At 38.4% G+C, this 22,814-nt stretch overlaps 1 protein-coding gene across 1 annotated transcript in view; it reads right to left on the minus strand.

The window, feature by feature from the left end:
- The window catches only part of KCNH7 (potassium voltage-gated channel subfamily H member 7), a 453,303-nt gene that overhangs the window by 75,250 nt on the left and 355,239 nt on the right, over positions 1 to 22,814 (minus strand). The window lies entirely within an intron of this gene.

The following is a 22,814-nucleotide window of genomic DNA, read 5'->3' on the forward strand; positions in this document are numbered from 1 at the left end:
CCTTCCATGGAGTAGAGTTGTTGCTAGAATGTGTCTGTCTGTCCAGCCAAGAACACATTACTCAGCCTCATCTGCATCTAGCTATGGTCATGTGTCATGAATAGTTCTTCTTGGCCAAAGCCTTCAAGAAGCAGGTGTGTGATTCCCTATTCTCTCTTTTTCCTCCCATGGCATAAGTCAGATGCTTCCAAGGCTTCAGGTCTGTAAGTCCTATGGGATAGGGGAGCCCCCAGAGGTAGGAAACCTTGGTCACTGAATTACCAAGAGGAGGAAATTATTCACTGCATAGAAATACAGTTTCTGGTATTGCTTGAGCATGAAATATAATATTGGGATAAGCCTCAATGTTATGGGGGTTTATTAGTTCCAGTGCTAGCATTACCCTAACTAATACTTGGATATTTAATAAGACCAAGTCCTCAAACAGGCAGGAGAGAAACATCAAGTCCATGGCGTATCCCATCTCTTCCCTCTGCTCCCCCTTGAGGTTTAGTTTAATAGAGTCACATCACTGGTGTTAACAACTTGTAAAAGACCAAGAGAGCCACATCGAAATCCAGCTAAGTCACATGAACCAGCACACTCATTATTCTGGTGACTTTTTCAAGGGTGGGGTGAACAAGGGGTAAAAAACCACAAAGGAATAGTTATGTTCATGCTCACTTCACTCAGTCAGACTCTTTCTGCCCAGGTGTCCCCAGAATCACTATCATGGAAAGGAGGACAATGGGGAATGATTGATACTAAGTGCTTTCTCCAACACCTTCTTCCTTAGGCAGGGGAAGACCGAACTCATGGCCGCAGCTGCCACCACCGCGACCTGGGAAAGGAGCGGAGCTGCCCTGCTCAATGTCTTCTGTCAACCTATTTTGACCCTTGCTCTTTTTTCCTTGAAATATGGTGTATTTGATGACACTGGACTCCTGAGAGAGTTCCTGCTCACCTCATCAATGCTATCTCTTGGAGAAAGAGGAGAGTTAACCCTGAGTTACCAGGGTCAGTATTGAATTATGACATTCAATTCTCTCAACAGCTCTTTGAAATAAACATTATTATCTCCACTTTTTATAGAAAAGGAAACTGACTCAAGAGAGGCTGAATAATTTATCTGAGGTCTTAGAGCCAACTATAGTATTATCAGTCATAATATCCCTTAACTTTATTGAGTGCCTATTATTTACTGAAGGCTTGACAGGCACTCTCACATTTAAATATTACAATTTTACATCAGAGGTGCTTGCTATGAGTTCAATTGTGTCCCCCCGCAAAGATGTGCTCTACTTCTAACCCCCAGTACCTGTGAATGAGACCTTATTTGGAAGTAGGGTCTTTGCAGATGTCATCAAGGTAAGATGAGGTCATACTGGATTGAGGGGGGCTCTAATCCAATGTGACTGGTGTCCTTAGTAGAAGAGGAGAAGAGATGCAGAGACAGACACACAGGAAGAATGCCATGTGATGACGGAGACAGAGATTGGAGAGATGCATCTACAAGCCATGGAACACCAAGATTTCCAGCAACAAAGGAGATGAGAGAAAGGCATGGAATAGATTTTCCCCTGAACCTTCAAAGAGAGAAGTGGCTCTGCTAACACCTGGATTTGAGACTTTCAGCTTCCAGAACTGTAAGAGAATAAACATAGGTTGTTTTAAGCCACCTAGTTTGTGGTAAGATAAGATAAGATATCTTATCTGTGTAAGATAACCCAGGAAATTAAGACAATGCTATTGTTTATTCCACTCTACAGATTCAAAAACTGAAGCTAGAGGCTAACTTCCCAAAGTTGTCTGGTTCCATAGGCCTGTGTTCTTATTTACAGCAGCATATCAGTATTCAATTCATTTTGTCTTGGAGAGAAAGTCTGTGGTTCTGTTTTTTTTTTTAACTATACATATGTTTTCAGAAGAAGAAATTATTTTGCAAGGGTATGTATATTTTCATAGTTGTCAAAATGCCTTTAATAAAATCCTAATCACCTTTGCCAAAATAGTGAATAAAGAGAATTATGTACAACCCCTTCTTGCCAAGAGCCTAAATGCCACTCGTTTGGACAAACACACGTGTATAGGATACAGGAAGAACAAAATAGAAATGTTAGATGGCCATGATGGGCACCAAAAATAATAATAAAGACAATTTTAATTAGCAACCCATAATCTGTCAAATATTGCAGAATAAGCCAGACTCCTGACTGAGACAGCCCTGTTACATATTCCAGCTTGGCCATTTCAAAAAATGTCCCTGAGTATCAGATTTCTTAAGAGCAAAATGAGGACAGCAATCGCTACCTCATAGGCATCTGTAAACTAAGTAAGACAACAAACATAAAGTTCCACATATAACTCCTGTTTGGTTCACTATAAACATCCAATAAGTGGGTATTACTATTATGATTTTAGGCATATTTAACTTGAACAGCTCAAAATTAAATGATAAATAACATTCAATGTCAATTATAATTACTGACTGAAGCCAGTTCTCTGATGTGACCTTTGGAGCAAGTCAATTATGCAAAGATAGAGACAGTAGAAGACAGATGGTTAGGCCTCTTGGTTGTGTGTGCTTGCTGGTAAGATAAAATTTTTTCTTTGTTTTTGAACATCTGTTACGCTATATTGGCCTGTGGGCCATGCATAGAGTGGTAATTTAGAGAATCAACTATTTTTTGAAAGCCCTCAGACACTTTGAAAGGACCCAGTTTAAGCAAGCAATAGATTTCCTCATAAAGCATATGTCGTGGAACTAGGGAACATTCAGTGGCCTGCTTGGAGTGCCTATCGTAAAGGAAACTGAACATCTGATGGGTGGTTGGAGAAAATGACTCTTGGGTATCTTCAGAGAGTATATGAATTTCTCTATTTTGCTGTCAGTAAGGGTACTTCTTTTAAATGAATGCAGTAAGTATTTGTGGAGTCCCTGTCAGTTTTAAATCTTGAGTGTACTTTCTAAGGATCCTGTAGAAATTATACATGCAACAAAATCAGTATAGCTGATCTCTGAGATTCTGCAGTTCTCCTATCTCTCTTATCTCACACTGGTTGTTTACTCAGTTACACTATATCAGTGTGGTTTCACTGTGTTTGCTGTATTATCTATGGGTTAAGGCTTAATGTATTTTAAGGAAAAAATTCAGAAACAGTCTCCATAAAAATTCCAGGATAAAGTTCTCATCACAGGAGATTTTTTTTTCTTTTTATTGTATCTATATGAGATGATGGATGTTGACTGAACCTTTTGTGATACTCATTTCACAGTATGTGTAAATTAAACCATCATGCTGTACATCTTAAACTTACATAGTCATGTATGTCAATTATTTTTCAATAAAATGAAAAATATTCCAGGATGATGGGGAAATGTAAATGTATATATATGTATATGAACAATCACATGATTATCTAACACAGTGTATTATTCCGGGATATATGGGTGGGTTTTTGTGAACTTCCTGAAATTATTTTTTAAAAAATTTAAGTATGGTGGTATTTTTTTTAGGGAAAATGTGTTCATGTTCTTTTTTTGGATTCTCAAAGTCATCCAAGACCTACAACAGTTAAAAATCCTAACTTATGACGTGAACTTCTATGGGTCTCTGAATTCCATAGAACCACAACACATGTATAATCATCAAGTGAGAGGAAATGATAGAGAAGGAGAGGCAAAAGAGTAAGAATAGGAAATGTTTAGAGAGAAAATGAAGCATAAATTAATGGAGGTGGGCACTAGCAGGAAATGTGCTCAAAATTAGAGTGAACTCAAAGATGGCATCTTGACTGAAGCACAGGTGAGCTCTTTCTCCATTACTGACAGATATTTTCTGAGTACAGTTGGCCCTTGAACAACGCAGGGGTTAGGGGCACCAACCCTGCTCCCAGTTGAAAAGCCATGTATAACTTATAGTTGACGCTCTGTATCCATGGTTCCTCTGTATCCAAGGTCCCAACCAATGGCAGATCATGTAGTACTGCAGTATTTACTATTGAAAAAAATCTGTGAATAAATGAACCCACACAGGTCAAACCCGTGTTGTCCAAGGGTCCAACTGTATCTACAAGACGAACAGTCTACTAATTCTAAGGCCTATGTTTTGCTTTTAAATAACTTGGGTTCAGAGATGGTTTCTCATTCCTGTTAACTTCCCAAATGAGAAATGCCCTCCTGTCAAGTTTGAGAATATCCAGAATAATGCTACTAAGTAGCCTTAGCAACTGTGACCTTCCTACCAAATTTGCAGTTGACAAGTCTTACTCGGTTGGGCCATGTCTGATGATAGTTAGTAAAACTTGACTCTAATTGCGGGAATCCACTCAAGTGGTTTACTTTTAGTAACAAGTTCTTGGAAGGCCACCATTTGCCTCCTGGATTTGTTCTTTTTGGAGGTCTGACAAGTTTCATTAGGGACCCAGAAGAGCAATAAATAGAAAATGCCAGAATATCTATAAATCAACTCAATACAACTATAAGAAGTAAAACAAGATGCCTTCTACAGAATCAGGTGTTAAATCATCAATTTTTCTTTGTTTTTCCTTTCTCCCATCCCCCTATCTTCTTTCTCCCTTCTTCCCTCCCCTCCCTCCCTCCCTCCCTCCCTTCCTTCCTCCCTTCCAAAATGAAAAGGTTTAACAGAAGTCAAACTTCTGCAAAGAGGAATTATGAATTAGTTCATAAAATTGTTTACTAGATTCTAAACTCCCTGATGGACTTAACCACGTTTGCTATTTTTTTGCACTTCAAACCACCCCATATCCATTGCTGCTGACACAGTTATTCAATACATATTTTTCACTGGATGACTAACCTGCAACACAAGTGGTCAAAAATACATAAGAATAAAGTTGGTTATGTGACAAATTATTTTCCTGTTGTTTTAAATTCAAAAGGCTTATGAAAAATGTCTTACTAGGACTCAGAAATAGCCCCTAAATATGGTATGGTCAGCCCAATTACTAAAACTCTGAATGTTTTCTCCATGTTCAAACAATGGCAAAAACAAACAAAAAAATACCAAAAAACAAAACAAAAAAAACCCCTACAAACAGCAACAACAAAAAAGGTTAAAAAAAAAAGCATTCTATATTCTAAAAATTACTGAATATACCTGCACAACAAGAGAAAATTTGAAAACGATATTAGATTTTAATCATGATGTATTATCTGCCCTTCTAAGAGAGAAAATAAGCCAAATGTTTTACTGAAAGCCGTCACAAATCTTGGAATTAAATCTGAGACTGATTCTACCATAGCTAAGAAAGAGTTATACCTAAATGCTGGCTAGAAGTGGCAATGAGATAACTGTTTTTGAGAGCCAACTATCAATCAAAGTTGCTCTTTCAAAGTCATACAGAGGAATCTTTGGTAGTTCATTCAAGAAAATCACATTTGATCTTTTAAGTACATAACTTTAAAGCAATGGGTATATGAATTATCTGAAATAAGTAAAAAAATAAATATGGCATTCTTGATTATTTAGAAGACTTGATGTGGAAGCATAATTTTGTAGCAGAGATCCATTAGCTTCCTGCTTTTGTGCATCACCTCATAGGAGTAACTTCCTAGGAGGTAATTTATCTTGATTCTAAATGATCCTGAATTCCATTTTGCCTGATATTATTCTTAATATCTCATTAGACATTTTTTGTACCTTGACATTCTTTGAAAAAAACCTACTAAGATATTTGACTCCTATCCATGTCTCCTGGGGCGAGGTATGAATCTGCAAATGCCTGTCTGAAACAAAAAGGATTATGCAAGTGACACAGAAAAAATGAAAAGCCAGTTTGTGCCTTCTGATGACAAGTATCGCTTTCTCCATAACCTTTATCCTAATAACTGTGTAATAATATGATTATGTTCATGCTTCAATCTCCTTGATTTCTTTGTTCTTGCAGTTTTTAAGTCTTACTGATAGATAAAATATGCCAGTTTTTTCAAATACAGCTAAAAACTGTTACAGTTTCTCTTTTGTCAGAGACACATATGAAGAGCCAAAGGCATATTATTGCATTTGAGACCTTTTGCCACATTTTACATGGTAAACAGGAGCAACGTCCTTTAACATAGCTCATTGCATAAATAACCCTTCTTACTAATTTTGCTTTATGATAAATTTGTGTGTCTCATATATTAAAGAGTCAATGGAAGAAATTTTATATTGGCATCTAAATCAGTGGTTCCCCAAGTCTTGGATTTCACAGTTTGGTTAAATTAAAAAGAAATGGGGTATATCACAGGGTTGTCAGGGTTTTATTTAATCAATTACAAATGTCAGGGAAAGCAAATATCTTTTTCTATCATTATCATTTAATAAGATATGTTAATATAAAAAATATAAGGAAGGACAAACTCTTAGAATAAAAGGCAATAATTTTAAATAAGTATATTTAGTTTTATGAAAACCCTACTATACCGCTTTATTTTTCTCATTTTGTTATGGACAGTACAAAAGGTGTTATCAGAAAGTACTGCTCTGCAGACCAGGGTTTGGAAAAATTGTCATATTAATTATGTTAATTATAAAATACTTGGGTTCAGTTAAGTGACCTCTAAAATCTCTTCCAGCCCTAACATACTCTAAGTTTCTGACTGTTAACTGCAGTTTTTGTACTGTAATTTACTCTGCTAGTCAAGAGTGGCATTGCCGATATTGAATTCAAGCTCTATTAGGAGAGGGAAGATTTCCAAAATATAAATGTAGCTTTTTTAATGCATAAGGATGTATCCTATATACTTATTGGATAGGCATTTGCCTTGGTAGAGCAGGACTTAATACCAGCAGGCCACTGAGTACAAAGATTTCTGCCCAAATATATTTCGTGTTTAATCCCACTGTCCTAGAGTGAAAGCTGCCTCAGATCAATAACTTTGGTCACAAAGATATTATTCTGTGTAGGGACAATTCAGTGAGGTATGCTGAGTAATGGTGTGCACCGTATTCTTGTTGAGGGTATAAGCAGGACCTGACAATAGTTAACTGTATATTAATGTTATACATTTACCCCAAATCCATTTAGTATCACGTAAATGTGCATACTGCCATATAGTCATGCATCTCTTTATCCCATTTTTATCTTTTCCTCTATGCACTTTTAAGTAGCAATGGATCCAGAAAAGGCATCTATTTCCTAGATAATAGACTGTTTACCGTTCAATTATTTTTCAAATCCACCTTTAATATTTCTTTTTATAGAGTGTTCCTTTGAGCTAAACTCAACCTCTGAAGTAATCAGAATTTACTCAGCATCGCAGTCAAACTTACATATTGTTAGTGTGCTGTCTTATTTCCCTTTGTTTAATTGAATGCATCTACTTTGCCACTATAAGCTGGGTGGTTAGGGGCTAAACTTATAACTGTGTTGAGAATGAGTGTATACATATAATGTGTGTGTGTGTGTGTGTGCTTAATCGATGTTGGTATGTTGCCTAGAGTCTGAAAATAGCAAGAGAGACACTACATTTTTAATGTGCTAGGGAACTCTTGCTTGGCAATGTTGTGTCATGAAAGAAACTTAGATGTCAAAAACACATTTCTGTAATTCACTGTACATGTTGTAGATTAGGAATGATTAATTCTCTTATAAAGCAAGTGGCAGCTCAGGCTGCCATCTTGACTAGTATTACTTCCCTAGTAACTAGTTTTGGTTCCTCATTCAATTTGAGGACTGGTAATGGGTTTTATGTAATTGCCACTCAGCAAAAATACTCAAAATTATCTAATTGCTGGTAAATTTTGGAACAATTTAACTGGGCACTAACATTATAAATAAGTTGTGGAATGAGGACAGGTAATTCTAATATATTAAATATCAAATAGAGTAATAATGAATACTAATAGAGTAAAGGGAAAAATCTCTCACAAATGAAGAAATGCATTGTTTTATCAATCTTTGCTTATATCTGCTCTTGAGGGAAAGAGGTAGATTACCCCATAACCAGCATGTCATTTCCAAATAATTCTGTTTGACTTCAGGATGGATTTTAGTTCTTTCCTATGACAGTGGAAGGCTTTGTTTGGGGAATTCACAAGATATTAAAAGAGAAACCATGCAGCCTAAAGGATCCCACACTGACTGTGGGCTTGGAAGGCTATGTAAATTGTCTGCCTTTCAGGGAGAGTTTAGTCAGCAGAAGTTATCATGTCACAGAGTAGCTGGAAGTGACTCTTTCACCAAAGTTTGTGAAATCAATGTCAACTGAAGTCTAAGTGTAATCCAACATGTCCGATCAGCTGGTGACCTTGCACATTTACTTGCCAGCAGCAGACGTTGTCAGCTGCTCAGGTGTTTTGATGCTACATCTCTTGGTCCTCTCCAACTTGAGAGTAGCCACCTTGGCAGTGGTGGACTCAGCAGTGACCCCATTTAAAATGCACTTGGTTATGAACCTTGGCAATTGTTTTTCTTAAGTTGGAGGAATCTGATTACTGGCTACTTAATACACTCCAAGTTCCAGTTAGAGAAGAAAACTTCAGTAGCAATCTTAAAGCATTAAAATAATTGGGCCACCAAAATATAAATAAAAATACAAACACATTCTGACCTTATGCCTTTGTACTAAGGAATATAAAACTCTTAAGTCAACACAACTGAAATTTGTACATTACCTAGCTTGCAGTTAGCTATTCCAAATTATGCAAATTATTGACAAAATATCTTGGCAGAAGAATTTAATATCCTACTTCTATATCTTGGACAAGCTATTTATTCTTTTTTATAATGTATTTGAAAAGTTAAAGTGGTATGTAGTAGCTAAACACTGTTACGATATTCTTATTTTGTATAGAAAAAGTTGTCTTATAGACTCATACAAGATAACACATTTGAGAACAAAAATAGACTTCAATGTAATGGCTAAAATTGCAGGAAATACGAACTGAGCAATGACGATTTTTGACCTTGTGCCAGAAGTGCTGTCAGAGGTGGTCCCTGCACTCAAGTTGCTCTTGAACTAACCCGAGGAATGAATGCGCAAACTAATAATTTTCATAAAACGTGCCAAGGGCCAGCCAAGCAAGGTCCATCAATTGCTGTGAGGCCATCTAGGGATGCTTGACAAGGGTGCTGAGTAAATCCTGAAATCTTTTGTTTTCTTTTTCAGTTGGAAATGACATACTTTTCATGAAGAAGCCACGACAGTAGTAAAGTTTGGAGACATGCTCACCAAGATCATTTAATGGGACAAGGGCTGTGGTCTTTAAGGCTTTCTATGAATAATAACTACCTAGAAAGCTTGCCAAAGGCTGATTTCCTCCCCTTTGCCCTCTGAGTCTAGGTGAGACTCAGAAATCTGAATTTTAACAAGCATCTAGAGTAAATCCAAAGCAGTGAGTCTCCTGGTATATAGCTGTGTGTTGGTAGATGTGTGTATGTATGCTGTGTGTGTGTTTAGTACATGTGTGTATGTCTGTGTGTGTATGTATTTGAGAATGGGCAAAGGAAGATTGGGGGTGTGGAGATGGTGTGGATAAAGAGATCTGTGGGGAGCAGACTGTGTGAAGTTTTAAATGCCCATCTAAGGAGTTTGGCTTGTGAAGCAACGCAGTTATTATGAAGTTGTAGACTTCAAAATCCTAAATAACCGGAAGTCAGTGGAAGAAATACACTTGTGCCAAGAGTTGCACAAGGATTATTTTATTTAATTCTCACAATAATTCTATAAAATAAGTATCATTACTGTTTCAAGTTTCAATGAGGAAATTGAAATGATGTTAATAAACCTGCCCAAGGGTATAAAACTGATAAGTTGTGGAGCCAGGATTAGAACCCAGGCAGCCTAGCTTTAAATGAACTTAGAGACCATTTAATATTGTCTTTATGCTCTGTGTATAAAGGGTCTTATATGTCCCATTAAGAAGCTTAGACACGTTCCTAAGGACGATTAGCAGATTTTAGCTGACATATCAAGATTTGCAGTTTTTTTCTTTTTTTGCGGTACGCAGACCTCTCACTGCTGTGGCCTCTCCCGCTGCGAAGCACAGGCTCCAGACGCGCAGGCCCAGCGGCCATGGCTCACGGGCCCAGCCGCTCTGCGGCACGTGGCACCCTCCCGGACCGAGGCACGAACCCGTGTCCCCTGCATCGGCAGGCGGACTCTCAACCACTGCTCCACCAGGGAAGCCCAAGATTTGCAGTATTTTTTTTTTTTTAAGATTTGCAGTTTTTAAAGACCACTTTGCCATAGCAAGGATAGTTTGATTAGAAGAGATCAAAATCAGGCCCTAAGACTAATTAGAGGTAGTAGCTATAATTCCAGAGAGAAATGCTGAGGCCCTGAATTAATTCCCTCAGTGTGGTAGGCAGCCTCTATGATGACCCCCATTGATTTCTGTCTCCTGAGAATTAAGGTCTTTATATAATCCCTTTCCCTCGAGTGTAGGGTGGACATATTTGCTTGTTTCTAATGGATAGAATACAGCAGATGTGATGGGCTGCCGCTCTCAATATTAGGTCATAAAAAGACTGTGGCTTCAGTCTCGTGTGTGCTCTCCCACCCTCTCTTGGGCCGCTTTTCTGGAGGAAGCCAGCTACCACCGTGTGAAGTAGCCCTGTGGGGAGGCCACATGGTGCCCTCAGAAGAGAATATTCCAAGGCCAGTTATCAGCCTTGTGAGTGAGCTTGGAAGCAGAGTCCTCTCTAGTCTAGCTTTGAGATGACTGCAGCCATGACTGTCACCTGACTGCAGCCTTGTGAAAGACCCTAAGCAGAACTACCTACCTAAGCGTCTCCTTGATTCCTGACCCACAGAAACGGTGAGATAATAAATTCTTGTTATTTTCAGTCACTAAGATTTTGTAATCTGTTTCTCGGCAAAAGATCACTAATACATTGAGAACTCTCATCCTAATCATCATATATTCCACACAGCCCTGGAGACACTTGGTATATACGTGGCAGGCTGACACTGTTTAATGATGTCATTTGTGTACAGAATACTATGTAGGAGGATTTTTTCAAGACGATATTCCTGCCTCTAATTGACAGTAAAGGTCTGACGAGTTCAAATTGCCTTATAATAAACTGGTTTTGTCTACTTTTCTAACAAAATATATTTTTGGTATTTCCAGTATAATTTTGGAAGACCTGATAGCGAACACTTCTGCCGGCTAGCATGGCATGAGGCCAGAGAATGGAGCTTGCATTCCCAGCCTCCGCCCCAGACTGCCCCTCACCCTGGATATTAAGCCAGCTCTTTATGCCATATTTATGTAACAGGTGTTCCAGTATAGCTGTTATTGTAACACATACAGTACAGCCAAGTGACTGTTGAGATATACAGCACATGTTTTTGATAAAGGTGAGATTATTATATACTCCTATAGCTGAATTTCACAAGTATATAGGATATTTATAACCCTTAAATAACTGCCTTTCATTATGTATTCTCCCTCAAACAGCTGACAAAGAGGGCAAAGTGGAGTCCTTGAAGGTCCCCGCCCACCTGCAGCGTGTACTTTCTCAGTCCCATGAGTCATGGGCTATGTGCATACAGTTGGCTTAGATGAGCTGGCACCCTTGAAACTGCAGCAGTTGCACTAAACAATTACCAGGCTCTGACTGAGAAAATTTCCCATGGGGGACAAAGAGCCAGCTGGGCATTGCTGGTGCTTGTCTGGTGGACGTTTGTTAGTTTGTATGAACACTGAAATTCCTAAGGCAGCAATCAGTGGGTGAGATAATTCAGCCCAGAATACATTAACGCAGAAAACTGCAACTGGAGAAGATCCTTTTGTGGGGGGAACTCTTTGCCTTCAGCAAAGCAAATTGGCAAGCCTTGTCCTGAACATTTAGAACCTGGATGAAGCCTCCGAAGCTTGGCATCTCATTAAAGGAGCCTGGCGCCCATTAATGAAATTCAATCTATCAATCCTCAGCTTTCTCATTGTAACCTGTTAAAATAATGTCCTTAAACTTTCTGGTCAAAATTACACTGGAATTTTATACACAGAGCGAACTTCTAGTGCTAATCTTCCAAGACATATTCATTACATCAAAGGCTGTATCAAAATATTAATATTCACCTGGATTACTGTCAGATAATACCTCAGAGCACCTTTAATACATTCAGTAATTCAGAAAAACTCATTATCTTGAAACTATCATTTACTTTGTTATGAAGACAGGTGTTAAATGAGGTGATTTTTATAACAGATTTTATATCTTTAATGTAATATATATTTAAAATAAAAGTTATAAATCTTAAATTAATGAAGGATTTCTTACCAGTTCATTTTAAATTATTTCCATTTTGCCAAGCTATATATCACTGCTCTGCATCTTTAAAATTATAGCTTCATCAGTGCATTTTATCAATACATTTAAAAACATCTTTAAACACAACTAATCTTGAGATAATCAATGGAACAGAGGTTAATGCCTATGCTCTCTGTAGTAAATAATAATGGCAGAAAACATTATGCGTCATTTCCTTATGAGTTGAAGAAAGAATACCTTTCCAGAGAATATCTGCCAATTTGAAGCTTCAAAAAATAAGATCCAGGGGCTTCCCTGGTGGCGCAGTGGTTGGGGGTCCGCCTGCCGATGCAGGGGACGCGGGTTCGTGCCCCGGTCCCGGAGGGTCCCACATGACGCGGAGCGGCTGGGCCCGTGAGCCATGGCCTCTGAGCCTGCGCGTCCGGAGCCTGTGCTCCGCAACGGGAGAGGCCACAACAGTGAGAGGCCCACGTAATGCAGAAAAAATAAATAAATAAAATAAGATCCAGTTGTTACCTCTAGTAGAAACATAGCCTCTCAGATTTTAAAAGTGGTTATGCATATGATTAAGTCTCACATACAAGCTTTTATTACAGCAATAAAAATGTGCATTGGTCAGAAGCAGGAGATGCACGGCTGAATCTCATTTACGTTTCATTTACCTCGGGTGTTAGGGAATAGGACATGTAAGGCTCAGGCCAGCCACATGAACCTTGTCGCTCACTAGCATCTATTAAAACTGAGATTTAAAGAAAAATTTTCTAACTGCAAGGAGAAGAAAAAGAAGAGTGAAAGAGGGGCATAAAACGCCTGCCTGGGACTTGGTAACAATTAAGGGCAGTATCTTGAAAGTTCAGGGGTTTATGCTCGTTCCTGACATTCTGCAGATTTTCCTGCCATGATACTTCTTCAGGGTTGGGAGTGCTCACCTCCTAGCGTGGACTCACTCAGCAGGAGACTAAAGCCCTGCGAGCATCACAAGCGTTCAGAGCTTAAGGAGCCTTTGGAGAGTAAAGGAGCAGGGGGTGCAAGAGGCAAAGCCAAGACCCAGGGTTTGTGGAGTACAAAGGTGCCTGGCAGCCTCACCAGCCACGTTCTTTTCTTTTGACTCTTTCTCCAGTTCCAGTTCTATCTTCCCCGACAAGCAGACTTGAGAAAAAAAGTCAACAGGGTCTTCCCTGTAGGCTTCAGTGATAGGGTAGGGAAGGAAAGATTTTAAATGGAAGAAGCTTTACTTATTTTATTTTTGTGCAGTTAGCAAGCCCTAAAAAAATCAGCCTGCGGGCTTCCCTGGTGGTGCAGGTTGAGAGTCCGCCTGCTGATGCAGGGTACGCGGGTTCGTGCCCCGGTCCGGGAGGGTCCCACATGCCGCGGAGCAGCTGGGCCCGTGAGCCATGGCCGCTGAGCCTGCGCGTCTGGAGCCTGTGCTCCGCAACGGGAGAGGCCACAACAGTGAGAGGCCCGCATACCGCAAAAAAAAAAAAAAAAAAAAAAATCAGCCTGCCATTTCTGTCTTCACAAGGAATAATACTGACACATACATATATGAAGCAAAAGTACTATAAACTCTACAAGATATATTGTTCTAATGCTTCCTTATTTTCAGTCTCTTTATATTACTGAATGAAATGTTCAGCTCTTAAAAGCCAAATACCGTAATAGATTTAAGAGGGAACTTGGTAGAAATCTGGCTCCACCTTGCCCCCTCAAATATATGCCTACTCTTCCTATATAGCCATCTATCCATCCATCCATCCATCCATCCATCCATCCACCCAACATTTACTGAGCACCTACAATGTATCAGATACTGGGAAAGCCATGGAAAACACAAAAGATGCAGTTCTGTCTTCATTGAGCTTACATACTAGTGGGGGAAGGCAGGCATAACACAAATAACTACACAAAGATTTGACTACAATTGTGCTATGTATGATAAGTGATAAGAAGAAGGTGCCATGAGGGTGTAAAACTGGATGAATTTAACTTAGTCTGGTGGGGTGGTGGTTTAGGAGAGCAGCCTGAGGAAATGGTATTTCAGCTGAAATGGGTTAGATATATGGTGGCACATAGTGTGAGACTACAGACAGGTCAGGATCACACACCTGGAATAACTGCCTTGAGGCTCCCAATCACTTCCTGGACCAAGGAATCTAGGCTTCTCCTGTAAGAAGCTCTCTCCATCTCCCATTAATACCTCACCTCTTCCCACTTAGTTGTTCTTTACAGCTTTGGGAGCTTCACTGGTTTTCCCATGTGGATTATAGAATTACAGATTTTTAGAGATGCAAGTGGGCTAATAGTTTGTCCTGCATGCAACCGTGACCTGCTTAAGGGCACAGAACATCATGTGTTACCTTGGTGGGGAACATCTTGTAGATTTCATCTACTTGTTTGGCATAAAAATTTTAAGTTTAATAAGAATTATTTGTAATTAGCACATTCATTCTGTGACTCTTCTGAAGTAATCCTTGAATGTATATTTTGGTCTCTACTCTCATAGGCTAAACATTTCCTTAACCCATTGTGCAAATTCTCCTCTCCACCTCACCTCGACCCACGTTAGAGAATGCACAAAACTATTTCGAACCAGGTCGTCTTCTGAATTAATTCAAATTCAAAACTGCATAAGTCTGAATGAATTCAGTTTTTAAGCCTTCAGTATTGAACATTATAGCTCTTCATCTTCCAGACCAACGTGAAGCCACCGAATCATAAGCCATTGCAATTTATGGTGCTAATTTAATTTCAAACCTGCTTACCTTTGGTCTAAGTTAGGCCCATGGGCAGGTTAAGCTCCTGACCTACTTCAGAGTTTCTTTTATGCTCTGGAATTCAGCACATTTTATAGAGCAGGTAAACTCTAGAACAGGTCATTAATCATTGTAGCTCCCTGGGCTAGCTTGGTGCTTTTAAGAAGGAAGCAGAACTGATACAAATAAAACATGGGGAATCTTTATTTTGAAAGCTTCAGATTTGTTCACAGAAATCACCAGGGAGGGGAGAGAGGTAGTATACCCTAAATTTAGGTAAGTGGAGATGACTCAATTACTGGAAAGCGTTAACTTCCTCTAACAGGAATGGGGAAGATGAGGATTTAAAAGTCTTCTTTTAAATTACATGAAAGGTCATTCAATATCTTGAACTTATATCTAATATTTACTGGTAAATTGAATATACATTATTTATCTTTTAAAACAAGTTCCAAGGAAGCATATTTATTATTAATGAGAGCAAATGATCTGTACCCTAAGCACAACTCAAAATTCGGTTGAACGAGCAATCAGCTTTCACAGTCTAAGCGTAAATTAAGTAATAATACATATTTTGATCCTTGTTCAATTTTTATAGATTAGATAACATTTATATGTACAGTCGTAGGACAAATAAGCACTCCAGGGGCACTACCTGAGGAAACTGAAGGACCTAAGATAATTTGGTATGGAAATTAAAAAGTAGGAGGTCATAATGACAACTATAATGAGAACAGAGCATTGTTCTGGATGCTGTCTTCTCAGTTCCACCGCTGGTCCTTGGCCCAGCTCATCCTCATATCTATAGCACCCTCTCCACTATTCCAAATGCTGCTCATCATTCACGGGCCAGAACAAGTCCTCTGTTTTCCATGCAGTTTCTCCCAACCATGTTGATAAAACCTTCATCTGAATGCTAACTTCAAATATAGTCTGGCCCATACATGTTACTCTTTAATTATAGACAGCTCTGTAATGTATTTTCTGATTATGTCATGTATTGTAGTCTCCCTACCTAGACTTATCAGAGGAAGTCTCTGTGGAACGCTGCTTGTGAATAGCAAGTAGACAGTGTCTTGTGTCACAGGTACACAATAAATGATGTCTCCCAAGGTCAGAGGCAGCAGAATTAAACTCAAAATAAGGAATCGTGTGTGTGTATGTGTGTGCTGTGAAAATTGTTCCTACTTGTATGATGACTGAAGTATAGACTGGAACCAGAACTCCAGAGCTGTATAAAATATTTTTACTACTTGGGGATGCTTTTGGAGAGGTCTTGATATAATCCCTACTAATGCCTTTTTAAAGTTCTATTAGTTCCTGACTTTTCATCATTCTTAGAATGGAAATACGTGCAGGCTGATCCTCAAGATAGAGGGATGGAATTTCTTTTAATTTCTACCTCATGACAATGTCATTTTAGATTTTATTTGAAGATATTGCAAATGTAACCTGATATTCTGTGAAGAATGATTTTGCCAAGGAGACCATGATTTCTTGAGGGTTTAATGAAGCTATTTCAAGACTTAAGGAGAGGAAGGAAAATCTCTAGTTGAAGGCAGCCTTTAGATTAAGCTATGAAAAATGGAGTTCTGATTCATTCATGTAAGAATTTTGTTTTTTTTTTTTAAAATCTAGGTTATGGAAATGCTACTATTTTAAATAGCCACCTGTGGTGTATGCATTTTTCTTGCTTTTCCTGACCAGTTACTATATTGCAAATGGTCCAGTCTATGGTAAACACAGGAAGCCCACCACATTTATAATTTATTTTGAATCACTGATGCCCATATTTCAGGAGAAGCCTGTTTTACTTGAACCCCTAACTCCTTCTGAGGGTAAAGAAAGGGGGATAATTATGGCAAAGGGGATTGGGTATTACCTGAGGAAGGTGGAGTGGTAGGGAATTTGGGAGGATACAGATAGAACCAGAACACCTGCTTTTTAAAAGTATCTTTTCTTTCACCTGTCATCTCTACAGCTCCTTCGCCCATGTTTCCATCAATAAAAGATTCATTTGAGTTAATGAGTTTCTCCTTCAAGATACAAATATATCCCAGAGAGAATAAAATTCCATTTTTCATGCAGCTATTTATTTATTTATTTATTTGGCTGTGCTGTGCGACTTGCGGGATCTAGTTCCCTGACCAGGGATTGAACCTGCACCCTCGGCAGTGAAAGCGCTGTGTTCTAACCACTGGGCAGCCAGGGAATTCCCTCATGCCGTTTTTTATATGAAATACTCTAATCAAATTAGCAACATCCAGAAAACATGGATTTTTTTATTACAAGAGAAGAACTGAGGGAATTTATTTTTAAACAAACTCTGTTTATAATTTTGTACATTACTTTAGAGCGTGTGGGTAGTCTATCAGATAGTCATCCATGATACGGAAGGAGCATTATGGAGTGGAATATAGACCAGGTAGAAGCGCCTACCTTATAGAGCCAGAAGTTATGAGGTTTAAAAATCTCTGCACTGGAATAAAGATGCAGATGTAGAGAATGGACTTGAGGACGCGGGTGTGGGGTGGGAGGGTAAGCTGGGACGAAGTGAGAGAGTGGCATGGACATATATACACTACCAAATGTAAAATAGCTAGTGGGAAGCAGCCACATAGCACAGGGAGATCTGCTCGGTGCTTTGTGACCACCTAGAGGTGTGGGATAGGGAGGGTGGGAGGGAGACGCAAGAGGGAGGAGATATGGGGTTATATGTATACATATAGTTAATTCACTTTGTTATACAGCAGAAACTAACACAACATTGTAAAGCATTATATTCCAATAAAGATGTTAAAAAAAAATCTCTGCACGAATGTTTGTGTGTGTCTTATGCCCTCACTGCCCACGTCTCTAGCTGGCTACCATCCTTTAACTTCTCGCCTCTTTCATGTTGCAATGTAGGCATTACCTCCCCTGCCTCCTCCAGGCTAGGTATGATGTCCCTTCTCTGCTCACAGATAACCCCTTTCTCCACAGTAGAACCTTTATCACACTTTGTTATGGGTTCTGTTAATCTTTCTATTTTTGCCCACTTGATGGGATGGCAGGGACATGTCACCATTGTAACCAGACTTTCTAACACAGCGTCCTATCAGAGTAAGCACTCCACATGTATCTGGAGAATGCCTTGGACCTGACACTAAACATTAATGAGTGCCTACAACAAGAAAGATATTATCCCTACTTAGATGCTAATTAAGGATCCAAGACAAAGAAGGATCAAACAATGTAGCCTAGAACATTGGCACTGTTAGGTGATGGGGGCTGGTATTTGAATTCAGGTAACATTCTCTTATCTCCACTCAGAAACTAAAGGTATCAGAGTCTCAACCTCTTACAGTTAAGCCCAGACTGGTCCACCTCAAGGTGTGCTGTCCAGCACACCGACTCCCTATCATTTCCTGCCTCTTTCCTCATTGGTAAAAAAGACAGAGTATATAAAAGGAGGAATACAGTTAACTTTCATGTGTCTTATTTGACCTGCCTGGAACTTATAAGGAACTCAATAATGTTAAATGAATGGACATATGAGGTCCTTATTCCTTCTTACCAAAAAAGCATTATCAGAAGTTAGAATCTTCTCTTGTGCATATGAAGAATGTACCATATAAATGACATTTTATCTAGTCTAGTCTGATTACCAAATGATCAGTGTGCTAGGTTCTTTGGGGTATATTTTTAAAAGATGTGATAAATTCTATTTCTCAAGGTATAGTTAAGAAGATGAAAGAAACTCATAAACTCATGCATATACACAAATATCTATATATCTATCAATCTATCATTTATCCATTTACCAAGAAATACAAAGCATCGTGGAAATAAATCATTTGGTTGTGTGAAAATAAACCAAGTATTCTTAGATTAAAGATGGGAGAGGTCAATGCAAGCTGGGAAGCCTGACAAATTTACCTGGAGATGATATGGATCTCAGAAATGGGTAGGATTTGATATACAGAGAAAAGGATGGTAATATTGTAAGTCTAAGGATCACTGCAAACAAACCTCCAGGTCTTGTCATAAGCAGGGCGAGTGGAACTTAAAGGAGACTGTTTGCCCAGAGCAGACAGTATGTGCTTGCAGGAAAGTGGGAAAGCACACATAGTGTTAGAGGGCTTTCGGGAGAGGGAATATTCAAATGTCTTCTACAGAGTGTGTGTGTGTGTGTGTGTGTGTGTGTGTGTGTGTTTGCTTTCCAGGAAGATGAGAAAAGTTGATTCCAAAGTATATATGAAAGTTAGTTCATGTGGGTTCTAGTACAAAAAAGGAATTTACCCATTAAAGTTTTCTAAGACAGTGTTGGGAATAACTGTTTCAAACAATTCCAGTACTTGTAAATAAATACATTAAGCTCACAGGTTGAACCAGAATCAAGGTGTGCAGCAGGTCACTAAGGTTAAGCATTAACAAAGCAAGAGAAGAGAATGATGTTATTGGTCTGTTACTTTGTGCAGCTACAGAACCTTGGGAAATTAAAAATGCTGCAGAAGCAGGTTCTCCTGGGCTTTATACAGATTAATCAGGAATCTTTCCTTCCTCTACTGGATAACTACACTAAAATAAATACTTCCCTGCAAACTTCAAAGTCTGTTCTTAATGTTTTCTGGAACACAAACTGAATACCAAGTGCCAGTTGAATATAATTATATCGCAACTACTAGCAGGTTAATTTTCACATGTTGTAACTTAAAATTCCTAAAACTGTCATGTGCTAATAATTGTGCTCTGAGTTTATTCTCAAGAGTTGGGGATGAGGATTAATTCCTATTAATAAGGAATTAACTCTCCATCAGCTGTGGAAATAAAAATAGAATTCAGAACAAATAACAAAGTATATTTCTGATCTTAGTATGTTTTCAAATTTCATTCTTGAATTTTATAGATTTTAAAATAGATAATTTAATATTCCATATGGGTGGGAACGAGAGATGTGTGTGTGTTAACTACATCAAAAATATTTTAACAAAAGTCTTCCATTACAACCAATAATTTCAAAACTTTACACTGTAACCTCTTCAAATACTGTGGACAATGGGCCATGCTGCCTAAATCAAGTTTCAGGTTATTTCCTCCATCCATGAGGCATATATTTCTGTGTTTTGCTATGGTCTTTTGATATGAGCTTCAATTTTACATACAATGAAAGAGGTTCTGCAATATGAATTACTGTTCTTGATAACATTTAGGAATTCTTTCTTTCAATGATAAAATCAATTTCTTAAGAAACAGAAGTTCACCACTTTCTTTGTTGCTTTTTTATGTTCTTGTATATTGTGTCTCTTCTCAACAATTAATATAAATTTTACATTTGAACCTGCTGGCACAAAAATAGCATTAGATTCTTTTTTTCTGAGAATATTCTCAGAACGAAAGAGTAATATCAGTTTAAATTTCAGTGACTGTGTTAAAAAAGTTGTTCGCTTCCCCACAAAGTTAATTTTCTGTCCTATACCCGAGGCAGATAATAGACTATTGGAACAATCTCATTGACAATTTTTATTTTATAAAGGAGGTTTCCTTCAAGACAGCACTACAGTATTTCTCTCTATTACATTCTATGTTTTCTTTATTGCCGAGTCAGAAACATGGCAAAGAAACCAGAAGACCACACTGTTAGGATGAACCCTAATTTATCCAACGTGCGATAATTCTTTTCTTGGCAGTTTGATACGCCAGAGAAGATTACTGCATGGAAATGAAATAGGAACTAAGGAACCCGTGTCTCTGTTTTTTTCCCTGAACTTAAAAAAAAGGGAGTTTCACGATTCAGGATGGAACAAAACTGCCTTCAAAGCGAGACTCCTTCAACCTCCCTGCACACTGATCGTTTTCCCCTCTCTACCTGAGTAATTCTAAGGGAGTAGTTTGTATTCAAAACGCAGACAAATTTGGGGTAATCTGTGTAAGAAACATATTCAAAATCTTTTTTTTTTTTTTATTTTTTATTTATTTTTTATTTTTTTTAACATCTTTATTGGAGTATAATTCCTTTACAATAGTGTGTTAGTTTCTGCTTCATAACAAAGTGAATCAGCTATACATAGACATATATCCCCATATCTCTTCCCTCTTGAGTCTCTCTCCCTCCCACCCTCCCTATCCCACCCCTCTAGGTGGTCACAAAGCACTGAGCTGACCTCCCTGTGCTATGTGGCTGCTTCCCACTAGCTATCTATTTTACATTTGGTAGTGTATATAAGTCCATGCCACTCTCTCACTTCGTCCCAGCTTACCCTTCCCCCTCCCTGTGTCCTCATGTCCATTCTCTAGTAGGTCTGTGTCTTTATTCCCATTTGTATCAAAATCTTAAAATGGCTAATCAGAAGACTAAGCTGAGGGATTATTCTAATTTATTATAAAAACAATATAAAACAATTCTAAAATGCAAAAATACGGTAATGAACTCTCTCTTTTTAAATATCCAGCAGTTCATACCTTAGTTTTTACTCACTTTAAGTAATAGATTGTGTAGAGTGGACAGTAATACTTATTCTTTGGAAAATACTTTTGTTTTAAAGTTAACCTTATACTGAAATCTCATGCTTGCAGTTGTTCATTTACTAGCATTAAAGTTCTCTGTTCATCAGAATTTTTTCATTCATTCCTAAGGCAGAAAGCCTAGGAAAAGGAAAGAAGTCTTTCTTCACTGGAAACAAAAAGTAGGCTGGTAGGATCAGACAGTGGTAGAAAAAGAATGAAAGGGCCTGACAGGTAATAGAGTAGTCAATTTTGGAAGTAATTCAGGTGCCTGCAGGTAGAAACACTTGGGCGCCTGAAATCATTCTTTGCCAATACCAACCCATGAATAATGAATACAGCTATGGGCATAATTTACAAATGACAGCTTATCACCTGAAACAGGATTGTACAGCTCAACTGACAGCTGCCATTCAACCAAGAAACAGCATCAGAATATTCCTCTCTACTATCAATACATTCTTTTTCCCTTTTGGCTTGCGTTGCTCAGTCTCACCTAATGTTGTTGCCGTGACCTGAAAATTAAGCCTGTGTTCCTCACAATGGTATAGGGATTTCTCAGCTTGACTCTTCACTTCAAATGAAAGAAGGATCAACAGGCACCAGAAACTAGATCTGCCTGCAGATCCTTTTTTAATATGTTCTGCCACATCTGAAAAGGAGAACTGAGACACCAATAGGAAATAAAGGAGCCAAGGAAGTACGGAAAGTAGCATGATTATGTGCCCTGGTTCTCACACCACAGACCACCTTGTCTCTGTTCCCACCATTACAGTAACATCCTTAGTGCCACCAACCTCAGGACACTGGAACAAGGGGCAGAAAGAGAGGTTTTTCCATTCTCAGCCTATGGCCAGCTTTAGCTATGCTACTCTCAGAAGAATTAATTAGACACTTTTTATGTATGACCCTGCATCCCACATTTTTCCATTTCTACCTAATTGAATCTAAAAGAGTAGGCTTCAAAATACAGGTATACTTATAACGAATATTTAAAACAGAAAAGGAAATAAACATGGTATTTAGAACAGAGAAGGAAATATATACGGTATTTTTTCCAGCTCTTCTGTACTGAGTTCTATATTTGGTACATTGTTAGGAAAAAAACCTGAGTGGACTTCACTAAAACAAGGAAGAAAAATGTACTTCCTATTATGTACTACCTCCTTCCCACCAGTATTACCTCATGCTTGTCCTAACCCTCTTTCTTTTAAAAATTAAAAAAATTTCTAACACATCCATGTTTGAGTTGAACATATAGTGCTCACAGTTATCTGTGAAAAAACATTTTGTCTAGGCTAGTATTTCCTAAAAAATCTTTCCTCGGGCTTCCCTGGTGGTGCAGTGGTTGAGAGTCCGCCTGCCGATGCA

Source organism: Stenella coeruleoalba, assembly GCF_951394435.1.
Source record: "Stenella coeruleoalba genome assembly, chromosome: 6".
Taxonomy (NCBI): Eukaryota; Metazoa; Chordata; class Mammalia; order Artiodactyla; family Delphinidae; genus Stenella; species Stenella coeruleoalba.